Source organism: Zalophus californianus, chromosome 9, assembly GCF_009762305.2.
Source record: "Zalophus californianus isolate mZalCal1 chromosome 9, mZalCal1.pri.v2, whole genome shotgun sequence".
NCBI classification, from domain to species: Eukaryota; Metazoa; Chordata; class Mammalia; order Carnivora; family Otariidae; genus Zalophus; species Zalophus californianus.
Window position 1 is genome coordinate 3,597,453 of NC_045603.1, and position 12,573 is coordinate 3,610,025.

Genomic DNA, 12,573 nt, shown 5'->3' on the forward strand with positions numbered 1-12,573 from the left:
TGCTTAGGTCCTAATGCATCATCCTCGGCCATTGCCTGCACGCAGAGAGCATCCACCAGGGGCCTGCCTGCTGGCAAATCCCCCCGCGGAGGCCCCCCGCCGGAATGTTCCAGAAGAGGGAGTCTCCCGCCAGGAGACGCACAGGGGTGCATCCCTGCAGCCTGCCGTTTCCGTTCCCAGGGCCGGCTTTTCAGCAGTGCTGAGCCACTGAGCCAGACCCTCAGCGCGGGATTAGGCTGCTCCTTTCTGGGGCTCAGCCACTTCCTCTCTTGCCTGAGGTTATTCCATGTATGTCTTAGGCCTCTGCGATGGGGCTCGCGGGTCACACGGTCGGGAAGTGTTCGGTGCACATCTGTCTCGCGGGGGCAGGGCGGGGGGGGGAGCGTGTTGTTTCTGTGTGACTCAGCGCCCCAGGCTCTTAACGTCTCCAGATGCGGTGACGTTCTTCGGCGTGGCCTGCAGCTGGGCTGGGCTCAGCAGGCACGTTGGCAGGGGTGGGAGGGCTGCTGGCCCCGAGGCAGGGCACCCCTGGGATAAGGGGTGAAAGTGACTCAGGAAGTGGTCCGTAAGGGCTGGTGGCTCTGCCCTCCGGACCCTTGTTCTGTGGTCCATGCCGACTGTGGTCCTTGGTGCGGCCCTACCTGCCTGGGCTCCTGAGCACCTCAGCCATGGGCCCCTTCACCTGCGCTCTGTATACGAGACAACGTATCTGAATAATTCAGGGCGGTCTGGGAGGGAAGAATGGTGGAGAGTCAGAGGTCCCCTCTTGCATCTCTTGCATCCTGCACTCTCCCACTGCCCGGCTCTGGCTCACATGCCCTCCCTGGCCTCCTGTTTCTCAAGGTGTGGTCTGCTCTGCATGTCTTGCATCCTGCAGGGGAACCCGTGGGGGCCCCTGCAGACCCTCCCCAAGTCTGTCCGGGCTGTCTTATCAGGCAGGGTCCTCACAGGAAACAGGGAACCCTCAAACAGGATGTTCTCAGCAGGACTTATTCCCCAAACAGGGGGCAAGGCGTGGGGTGCCCACGGGGACTAGTGTGTGACCCCGGATGGTGGCAGCAGCAGGGCTGTGACCACCTTCAGGCCTGGAGGAACGGGAGGGCGGAGCCCACAAAGACAGAGTCATGGAGAGAAGCAACTTACGTGGGGCAGTGACCTTCCGCGGAGGCCCTCCTGGTGGTTCACCCTGCCCTCCCTCTGATCTCCTGTTGGGCTCCCACTGGCCAAAGCCAGCCAGAAGCCAGATGCAATGAACCCTTGATGAAGTCCATATGGGTCGGCCTCCCGTGCAGGGAGCAGGCCAAAGTCCATTTACTTTTTCTCTGCTTAATGACATTGTAGACGAGAGGGTCTGTTGGTGTCATTTGCCTTCCATGAAGGGAAGATGCACGAGAGCTGGGCTTTCTCCTGGGAAGGTGTTTTTGAAAGCAGACACTTTGCACAAACATGTTGGACTTTGTCGAGCGCGGCAGAGCCCCTCCCATGCCCCCCTGCAGAGGTTTGGGGCCGATCTGGAGGATTTGTGATCTGACTCCATCGCAGATGTGCATTTTTTTCTGAGGCTATTTTGCAGGATAAACTTTCGCATCACCAACGTGCAGAAGCGTGAGCGTACCTGATGGGGAAGGTTATGTCTTTCCCACTTGGAACTCAGGCTTGGTCACGGGGCAGCCGGGGGACAGGGAGAAGCACGCTCCCTATGGAAACGGCTCTCATGTGGCCGTCTTGTCTCTTCGCTCTTCCTGGAGAGGACTCTGTGAAAGGGGATCTCTCACTTCCTGAGCACCTGCTCTGTGCCTGGGGCTGCTCTCATGCTGGGCATCTGCAGGGGTCCTGTGGAGGCCTCTCACTTTGCTCCAGCATCTCTCAGCCCAGGGCTGGAGACATAGACACGTCATCAAGGAAACGTTTAGTAAGATCCTGGGGAAACACGGATGGCTTGTGTCTGCCTCTCCCGTGGCATCGGGGAGTGTCTGCCCATGCCAGCCGTGCCCACTAGGAGTCTGCAGGGCGATCTCCCGACCGCTGGGCAGACATGGACCATGCAGGGCGTGGGGCTCGGAGAGAGGGTGTGCTGGAGGTGGTGCGTGAGGCAGGACCACACCGGCTGGGGATTTGGATGTTGGGCAAAGAAGAGACTTAGGAGGAGGTGAGGTGTGTTGGGCAGGTGTCTCCACCTCGGCACTGTTGACACCTCTCAGTGGTGGCTCATTCTTTGTTCCAGGGGCCTGCACAGTGCTGAGCAGTGTCCCTGGCTTCTGTCCGTTGGCGCCAGCAGCACCCCCAGTTGTGACAACCAGAATTATCCCCCATTGTTGTCATGTGTCCCCAGAGGCCTCAGCAGGGGACACTGCTGCATTGGCCGGCCACACGTGCCTGGACGAGGGGGTAGAGCCCCTCATGGCTGGGCTGGATGTGCCAGCCTTGGTGGGCTTGGCCTCTTCTGGCTCAGGGCCATTCTGGGATGATGTGGGCTGCCTTTGGTAAGTGCTGGAAATGTTTTCATAAAGACAGGAGAGGTCCGGCTGAATGGAAACTCCCCTCCAGCATCAGTGTCCTCTGCTTCTAATTGGGTGGAACATCCAAATGCCTGAGGTTTCCATGACCTTGAGGAAAGGGGGCCACCCAGAGCATGGGTCATTTGAAACTACTCTGCCCGGCCACACTTCAGACTCTGTGTTTCTTCAAGTCACTCCTAACCTTTTGGGTCTGACCTCACATTAGAACTCCAGGTGTCCCGAGGGAAGTGGGCGATGTGTGGGCCAGTGCAGAGTAACGGCCCCACAGGCTGCACTCTGGGGTCAGATGGGGGGGAGCCTCCCTCCGCTTTGCTGAATGTTCCAGAAAACTCAAGGGCTTCAGAGTGATAGACGTACTTCTTTCCAAAACTGTGCAAATGGCAGCATTTGTAATTGTTGTTTTTTATAGGTGGGGAGGCATCGTTCTCTGGTAGAGCCCAACCTACAGAAACTGAGAAGTTATTCAGTAGAAAGGAGGGTCGTTCATGCAGTGCAGTGTCACACAGCCATGAAGAGTAATGAGGTCGCGCTCTATGTGCTGATGCGGAAAGATCTCTAAGAATGTTGTTCATAGGTTTAACAAGCGCATTGAAGACCTAAAGTTGTAGACCGTACACTTTTTTTTTTAAGATTTATTTATTTATTTGAGAGAGAGAGCGCATGCATATGGGAGAGCATGAGCAGGGGGAGGGGCAGAGGGAGAGGGAGAAGCAGACTCCCCGCTGAGCACAGAGCCCAACTCAGAGCTCAGTCTCACAACCCTGAGATCATGACCTGAGCCAAAATCAAGAGTCGGACGCTTAACTGACTCAGCCACACAAGCGCCCCGGACCATACACGTTTTAATTTCAAATTGCAAACTTTCAGAAAAGTTGCAAAATTAAAACAAGAACTCATATTCCCTTTGCCCTGATGCCCAATTGTTGACATTTTTCCATTTTTGCTCTATTATTCTCTATCCCTCACCCCCCCATATGTACACTCCTCCTATTGAACCTGCTGGTCTGAGCACCCTCAGTGGTCACACCTGTGTCAGGTGTCACTGTGCTGAATGTTGGTTGTGTTCTAATTCCATCAAGCTCTCCACATGTATCAGTTGGCTTTCTGCTGTACAAGGAGTTCTCTCTTCTTTCTGCGTATTTATATTACTAGGGTTTCACAAATTCCTGTTTTATTCAGTGGACCATAATCTATTGCTTTCTTTTTTTTTTTTTAAAGATTTTATTTATTTATTTGACAGAGAGACAAAGAGAGACACAGCGAGAGAGGGAACACAAGCAGCAGGGGTGGGAGAGGGAGAAGCAGGCTTCCCGTGGAGCAGGGAGCCCGACGCGGGGCTCGATCCCAGGACCCCGGGATCGTGACCTGAGCCGAAGGCAGACGCTTAACGACTGAGCCGCCCGGGCGCCCCTATTGCTGTCGTTAATTTGACGTTCAGATTGTTTCCTGTTTGGCCCATATCTCAGATTTGGCTGCTGGGTGTAAGTGCTAGAGCTCTATATAGCTCTGGCCTTTGGGCACCCCCACTGTTTTTATTAGCACTCCTTTGCTTTTTGGCAGAAAAAGATATTCCAGGCTCATTTTGTACTTTTTCTGCCCCAGCCCTGGAATGAGCCATTTACTCACAGAACTCTGGATTCTTTTTGCAAAGAATGGCATTGAGAAATCAAGATCTGGGTGCCAAGGGTTCTTGCCGCTGCTGGGGTGTCTCACTCACCAGGCAGAACGAGGACACGGATGTGTGTAGGTGTGTGTGCACAGACGCGTACGCACATCCCGAAGGTCCTGGTGGTTTTGTCCGTACTTCTTGAAATCCTTGAATTCCATCCCGACACGACAGAGTCAATCTAGTTTTTCCTGTTTCATGTTTGTAACTCTTTTCTCTCAGTGAGAAACCCGTTCCCATTACCCTCAATACGGTTATTTATTTTCTCACTCCACCGTTATTTAAACAACGTGCTGACCCACTGGGCCACTGGCTTGCAAGCTGCTCCCTCCTTGGGCCTGACTCTACCACTAACTCTAACCGGTGCTAAGAGCTTTGGCTGATGTAGTAAATTATTGAGAAAATAGAGGAAGGAAAGAAGGAAGGGAGTTTGCTTAAAATTTGTTATAAACTTAGAGGCAATGAAAATACAAAATACCAGAATACGTGTGATGTAGCTAAAGCATTGCCGAGAAGAAAAATCATAGCACTAAAAACACTATGAGGAAGAAAAGGAAAGTCTCAAATCAGTAATCTAAGCTTCCACCTTAAGAACTTCTAAAAATAAGAGCAAAATACACCCGAAGCAGGTAAGCAAAAGAAGGAAATAATAACGATAAGAGTAGAAACCAGAAGAGTTGAAAACAGAAAAGTAATACAGAAAATCGATGAAATAGCTTTGGAAAGATCAGTAACACTGGTAAACTTCTAGCAAGACTGAGGGGAAAAAGAAAGACAACACAGTTCCCACTGCGAGGAATAAAACAGGACATCAGAACAGACCCTGCGGACACCGGTGGGCAGCGGAGGAATTTCACACACAACCTACCTGTGTGCATTTAAGGCCCAGATGGAACGGTCCAATTTCTCAAAAACACAAGCCGCCACAGCCCACCCAATATGCAATAAATAATCGAATGACCACATTGCTGTTAAGGAAATGGCATTTGTAATTTAAAAACTCCCCCAAATGAACTCTCCAGGCCCAGATGGTATCACTGGAGAATTCTGCCAAATGTTTAAAGAATCACATCAATTCTAAATGGTCCCTTCCAGAAAAATAGCAAAGGAGGGGATGCTTCCCAGGTCTCTGGGATGTTCGTAGTACCCCGATAGGAAAACCAGATGAAGACTGCACAGAGGAAGAAAACCAGAGGTTTGTGTCCCTCGTGACTTGGTGCAGCTCTTGTCCCCACGGAGGTCTGCACACGGGTGTTCACAGCAGCCCCAGACCGGAGACAGCCCAGTGGCCTCCGTGGGTGAATGGTGAAGCGGACCGTGGTGCATCCCTCCCACGGAAGGTGGACTGTGACTCCGGGTGCTCGACAGCAGAGACATATGCTGAGTGACAAAAGCCGGCCTCGCCCCCTTATGTACCGCATGATTCCATTTATAAAACATTCTTGAGGTGTCGAAAGGACAGAATTGGAGAAGAGATTAGTGGTTTTCCGGGGTCGAGGTGAGGGCAGGAGGGAAACAGGCGTGGCTGTGGGGGGACAGCAGGTGAGGTCCCAGGGGCGATGGAATGTTCTCTGTCCTGCCGTTTCGGTTGTCCACACCAGGCTCTGACACCTGTGACGCTCCTACCGTTTTGCAGGATGTTTACCATTGGGGGAAACTGGGGAAGGGCCCACGATATCTCTGTTGTTGTTGACAATCGCATGCACATCTAAAATGATCTCAAAATTAAAGGCTTCGTTAATGGAACTTTGCAAGATAGATAAATAGGTGCTGGCATATGCATATTTTTTTTCTGAAAGGTTCCCTCCCCTGCCGCCCCAAGAAACTCCACATCCATCAACAGCATGTGTCAGAGACCTTCTGCTCTAGGTCATAAACCACCCCAAAGTGTGGTGTATTAAAACGTCAGATATTTATTATTTCTTGGGATTCTGTGACAGAAACACTGTGGCTTTTTTTTGTCCACAGTCTACCACATGGTGGAGGACCCTGGGGAGAAAGATGGAAGGGATGTCTCTTGTGTTTATTTTGTACCTTTCTGTGATGTTTTTTGTATCTTCTGTTTTCTCACGAGTGTGGCAGAAGTTACCTGGGTGATGGGGCTATGAACCAGGTGTTTTAACGTTTAGGTAAACTTTTGCCAAGGACGTCAAGGCTTTGGGGGGAAGGAGGGGCCAGGCTGTTGTCCCTGCCTCGGCACCGGAGGTCCCACCGGCTTTGCTTCGCCCACTGACAAGGAGCCGCGTGATTTACTGCTCGGCAGCTTCGCCGGTTCAGCCCGAGCCTCCAGTCTGGAGCGCGAGTGCTTTTGTCTCTCTCCCGCCGCATTTCCGCGGATGCAGCCCGTTTCTCCAGGACCGGAATGGCCTCTGTTGCATCTGTGCCCGTGGGTAGTCCGTAAATACCGACCATCAGGGCTCTCGAGACCGAATCGGAGGGCCATGTCTGCCACCGCTTTATCCTGGGCCTGGAAGGTTCGGTGCCTCCCTGGGAACCCAACGGGCAGAGAGAAAAGCCCGATGAGCCGCCTCTGTGGGGGTCCGGGCCAGCAGTCCCCGAGAGACTCTGGTGAGGGCCCCAGCCTGTGGGCGGCCCAGGGGCTGGAACTCACATGCTTCCTCTCCAAAACACGGCCTCATCAGATGGTAGACAGTCACCTGGTGTGGAAACATAATTATTGCCCGGGACTCACACAGCCCCACCCTGGGGCCTTTGTGTTCCACGGCCTGGTGTGGAAAGTCAGCCTCGGGCCTGGGCTCCCGGTCTGGCACCGGTCACTGTTCTGCACCTGCTGCCTATCTCACGCCCCCGTCCCTCCCAGCTTTCCCGAGGGGCCCCTCCCCGCCCCAGGCTTGCTGCCTTTCCTTGCCTCTGCCCCCACCCCGGGGGACGAGGACATTTACTGACCGGGGTCCTCATGTCCACCCTTGGAGGAGGAAGCCGAGGCCCAGAGCAAGGCCCTGGGGGCCAGAGGTGGGCCGAGCCAGGGTCCAGTGGCTCTCGCCCACTTGTGGGCTCCGCGGATCCAAGGGCGACACGGATTCCCAGACCCTGGGGTTTGTGGGCGGCCTGGAGGAGCCAGGGGCCTGGGGGGGTGTCTGTGCTGCTGTCCAGACTCTGGGGACTGAGAGAGGCCTGTTAGGGTCCCAGCGGGAGCAGGCGAGGCTTTGCAGGAGTGTGTGTGTATGCACGTGAGCACGCGTGCATGTGCATGCTAGTGAATGTGTGTGCTCACATACGCGTGAGTACGTGTGTATAAGTGTGCACATCTCCTATAAGCCTTTCTCCCTTCGTCTGAGGAGGCTTTTTGAAAAGGTGACGGTGGCCTGTAAATCTGCGCAGGCGGGAGTGACTGTTGTTGCCGGGAGCCATCCATCCTCTCTGTCCTGGGAGGGGTGGGTTGAGCCCAGAGCCTACCTCGGCGGCCCCAGGAGCCCCTCCCAGGCGCCAGGGCCCTGTGCCTGGGACCCCGCGGGCTACTGCTCAGGGTGCTCCCTGCCCCACCTCTCGTGCGGTGGAAAGTAGCCGACCGTCAGATCTGTAGACCCCACCTGTGGAGGGACGTGAGCTTCTCATCCGGTGCCCGAAGGTCCCCCCAGTTTGCGTCGAGTAAAGCCCCCAAGAGAAGGATCATTACCCCAGCTTTCCAAGAGGTGCTCTTTAAACATCAGGAACCCCTATTTTGAGCCCCTCATTTGTCATTGGAGAAAAAGACCCCCTCGGAGCAAATCTGCATAAACTCCCTGGTTCCCAGAAACCCGGGGAGCCTGCTGGCCAAGCTGGCCGCAGAGGGGGGACCTGACCCCCTCCAGTGGGGACGGCAGTGGAGACTCCTGGCCCCTTACAGACCCTGGGAGCTTTTGTCTGGTGAAGGGCCGGGCTGGTGAGGGGCTGGCGCCGTGCCCCGTGGATCTCGTCCAGAGCAGAAGTTGTCCCCACGGAGATCACTGGGGCCTGCAGGAGACGCTTATTAGTACCCAGAGCTGAGCACACAGGCCTTCCAGCCCTCGGCCCCGACGGACCCCCGTCATGTACGTCCACCAGAAGAGCACAGGGCCCCTGTTTTATCCATGGCTGGGGTCGTTCGTGAACTAGGCTTGGCCACCTAAGGAGACGTTAGGTCCACCTTGGCCTGAGAAACGGAAGGCGCTGGTGTGATTTTTTTTTTTTTTTTTAAGAAACTCTAGAGTGAGCACTTGGTTCTGACCCTTGTTGAAAATCTTCTCTTTTTAACGCCCCCAAACACGGAGCATCTGTTGGCACCATCCAACATTTTCTGGGGCCGCTCTGGAGAAGAACAGGGGCTGAAGACACAGTTACGTGCAAGGTGCGAATTGCTCCTTTTTTCTTTAAAGACGTAAAAAGAATTTTTTCTTTTTTAACTACAAGAAAATATTAGGACAGCAACAATATAGGGAGAACGGCCATTTGCACCTTTTTTTTTTTTTTTTTTTTTTGGCTTTTCATCCTATCTTTTTAGCAACCACAGGGCAGCAGCAAGCTTTTGTGGGACGTTCCCCTCACGCCTGGGGTGCGGTGCCAAACCCTTCACATTCATTCTGCATTTCATCCTACAAGGGAGGTGCTATTTTTACCTGTTTTATAGATGAGTCTGGCGGGCACGGAAGTCAGGTGACTTTGCCCTGTGGGGTCAGGATGTGAGCGCTTGGCCTCCGGGAGGCGATGCTCATCAGAGGCTGTGGACATGCTGTCCACGGCTGGGCCTCACGTTGGCGTGAGACCAGCTTCAGGCACTCTGCAAAGGGGCTCAGATCCACTTTTCTGTTTTGTTCCCAAAGGACCCTGAAGGTGGTAGCCATGAACTTTTCCAGTCTCTGGAAGAGGCCGCCCAGGCGCCAGGTGGTAAGGACGCTGCCCCCGGCCACGAGCGGGTGAGGGAGTCAGGAGCACCTGACCGCTCCTCAGCCGCAGCTGTGCACAGGGACTTGGCGTGTCTCCTCGTGAGAATACGCAACTGTCTGCCCCACCTGGTGGCCAGTAAGTGGCCTTGCCTGACTGGCGGGCAGCTGTTTGCTGCCAGCCCCCTAAGGGGGATGCTGTGTCCTCAGGACAGAGGTTTCTAACGTCTTTACAGAAAAACAATCAAGAAAGGTCTGGGCTTTTTTTATCCATTAAGGATAAAAGCTTGAGAAGTAAACACTTTTACAACTTAATTTTGGGGAGCTTCTGCTGGCCACTGAGTTGACTTTTTACCCCAGCCGCCTGACTGCAGATGCAGGTGACGTGGGACAAGGGAATGAGCCGTTGTCCAGAACCGTCTCCGGGCCTGGGCCGTGGGCACCAGCTCCACACGGAGGGAGGGGCAGCCGGGTTCTCGGTGAGCAAGCCATTTTGTCCTCATGGAGACACAGAATCGTGTGCCAAGTTCCGAAGACGCCTGGCCAGTTTCACGGCCTTGGGGAAGCCTGTGTAGTCTGTGTAGCTCTTGGGTTCCCCCCGTGTTTACTGTGTGGCAGATCCGGAGTGCAGGTGAGCCTGACGTGCATGGCGTCCGTGCATTGAGTCTGATGTGGCCAAGCCTTGTTGTGGGATACAGTATGAGCGGGCAGGTGGGGTTCCTGCAGCAGGGACTTGCTTTGGGGGGGACGGGGAAAGCAAGGCAAGTTAGGACGAGAAAAATCAAGTAGCCTGAGGTGCCTGGGGGGCTCCGTCAGTTAAGCATCTGCCTTTGGCTCAGGTCATGATCTCAGGGTGCTGGGATGGAGTCCCACGTCAGGCTCCCTGCTCAGCAGGGAGCCTGCTTCTTCCTCTCCCTCTGCTGTGCTCTTGCTCTCTGTGTCAAATAAGTAAATAAAATCTTTAAAAAAAAAAAAAGTAAAAGAAAAATCAAGTAGCCCAAGTGCCTTGAGAAGAATCAGAAGGGGTGAGGTGATAGCAAGTGGTTGGGCCTTGAGGTTAAACCCCCATGTTCCTTAACCTGTCTTTCCTACGTTCCTTCTCCTACCGTCTCGTGTGTGGTACTGGTGGTGAATCCCTGCAAATAAGGATGTAGACTCATCAGCACCTCACTGTCCTGGGGTCCAAAGCACCTGCGTGCAGGCTTGCCTCGGGAGCAGGGATCCTGTCTGGAGGGCAAGCGGGAGTCCACACCCACGTGGTACAGGTGGGAAAACTGAGCCTCAGAGTGGTTTCCAGCTAGACCGTGTCCTGCTACCTTCCTACCAGCGTGGGCACTCCATGCAGGCCCGCTTTGGGCCTCCCTGGAGTCAGCACCTTGGTCCCGTGATTTGAGCTCCCCCAGCGCCCCACTGGAGGCCCCTTAGGAATTTGGTGTGGATCCTGGAAGCACGTGTGCATCTGGATGTTACTCTCCTCATGACCCCATCTTCCAGTTTGCTTCAAAGAAATGCCATGCCTGCTTCCTGGGGAGGGCTGGTCACCTCTGTGCTGGGACCGGCGGAGTCTGGCCCACGTTTCCTGGGGCAGCGGTTGTTGCCCCTCGGGCCCTGTTCAGCAGACCCTCACGTCCGGTCTGAGCCCCAGTGCGTGTGAGAAGTGACAGTCGGTACACGTTCAAGGCTGCATTTTGACTCCTTAGGACATTCCCAAAGTCCAGCCGTGTGTGAATTCTTTGATGTGAATTTTGGTTGATCATTTCTGACACAGAGCATGAATCCATTTATTTCCCAAGACTTGCTGCTCCTGGTGTCTGGTTTCGAGGCACCCCCATGCTGCCTTCCCCCCACATCCAGCATTTGAAACCGAACCCCATCAGCCTCCCTGATGAGGAATTGTTTGCAGCAGCGTAAAAGGCTGTAGAAATGTGAGTACTTCGTAAGGACCAAATGCTTTTGTGCACACAGAAAATCTCCACCAGCTGCTTGAGAGCATCTGAATGGAGGCGCATGGGGAGGGTCTGCACATAGAGAAGAAAATAAATTGAAGGAAAATAGAAAGGGACAGACCCTAAGTGATGACCTCTGAGGGACTTACGGAGAATCAGGAACCTGGATCTGCACAGAGTTGCAAAGCTTTTTGCTTTCGGATCCCCCCTCAAAGCACATGGCAGCCCTCTTGGATTTCTCACTTGGCGGCAGGGGTGAGCCTGGTGGGGTCTGTCCTTGCTGGCCCCAACCCCACCTGCCCCGTGGCGGGCTCTGCTCAGGAGGGGTGCCGGCGTCACCATCTGCAGGCCCTGCCAGCTGGCTCATGCCTCTGGTTTTGCCCGCTTTGCTCGGACCCTGAGTGTCCAGGCCTGGCTGCTGCAGTGCGGGGCCCCCCGGGGCCTGGCTGGCCCCCTGACCAGGCGAGCCGAGCCCAAGGAAAGGAGAGGCAGGGACACCAGCCTTCGCCCTGCCTGTGTCCAGCCCGCTTCTAACGTGAGAATTGTTGCCACGTGACCTCTTTACTGCCCGCGTCTTTTTCTTGTGTGCAGATGCATGGCACACGTTCACAGTTCTTAAGAATATTAGAGACCGTTTGTTTTGTCTCGTTCTTTCTCTTGTTCTGTGCACCTGTGCCAGTGGTGCTCCGGCGAGCTCTCTCTCATCGCCTGTGCCAAATCCCCGCATCTGCACTCCGAATGGGCAGCTTAACCCGCTCTCTCTTCTTCAAACACGAGAGGCGGACACACAGAGGTAAGCCCGGGGCTGCCACGGTCCTCCGATTTCTGCCCCGCGGGGGGCTCCTTCTACGTGCTGGCCGTGCGCGGGAAGACACGCTTTGTCGTCCCTCGGCAAGAACACGTGACCTGAGCCCAGATCCAGCGCACCTGCCCGTGTGTTCATCTCGCTTCTCTGAGCTGACTCGGGCTGTCTGCGCGGCGACCTGCACACCTCCCGCCTGACGGAGAGCTTTCACTCTCTTCCTGCGTTTTATTGCTGGTGATGGTCTCAACACGAAGGCCTCGCGGTGCATTTTATCCCCACTTTCCGATCAAAATGGGAAGGAGCTTCCCAGCGGTTATCCAGTGGACCGTGGCCACGGGGGTCGAGGAGGGCGGATGCCCATCCAGACAATGGCAATTCACATCACGGAAAAGGAACCGTTGTAAAGTGAACACCTCTGCCGTTTAGCGCATTCACGACATGGTGCAGCCTTCCCCCCCATCCAGGTCAGAGATCTTTCCAGCACCCTAAGAGGAGACTCTGTAGCCACTAGCACTGCCTCCCGATCTACCCCCCACCCCAAAACCACCAGGCTGCTTTCTGTCTATGGATCTGCGTGTCCTGGACGTTTCACATAAATTGAATCCGTGCAACACGGGACCTTTTGTATCCGGCTGCTTTTCCTTAGCGTCACGTTCTGGGGGCTCATCCACACTGTATCAGCTGTCGCCGCCCCATCCCTTTTAAAGGCTGGATTGTAATTCCGTGGAATGGAGAGACCACATTTTGTTCACCATCCTTCTGCCCACGGACATTTGGG

At 54.6% G+C, this 12,573-nt stretch overlaps 1 protein-coding gene across 3 annotated transcripts in view; it reads left to right on the plus strand.

Annotated features, from left to right (window-relative positions):
- CELSR1 (cadherin EGF LAG seven-pass G-type receptor 1) overlaps window positions 1-12,573 on the plus strand; it is a 140,081-nt gene that overhangs the window by 79,655 nt on the left and 47,853 nt on the right. The window lies entirely within an intron of this gene.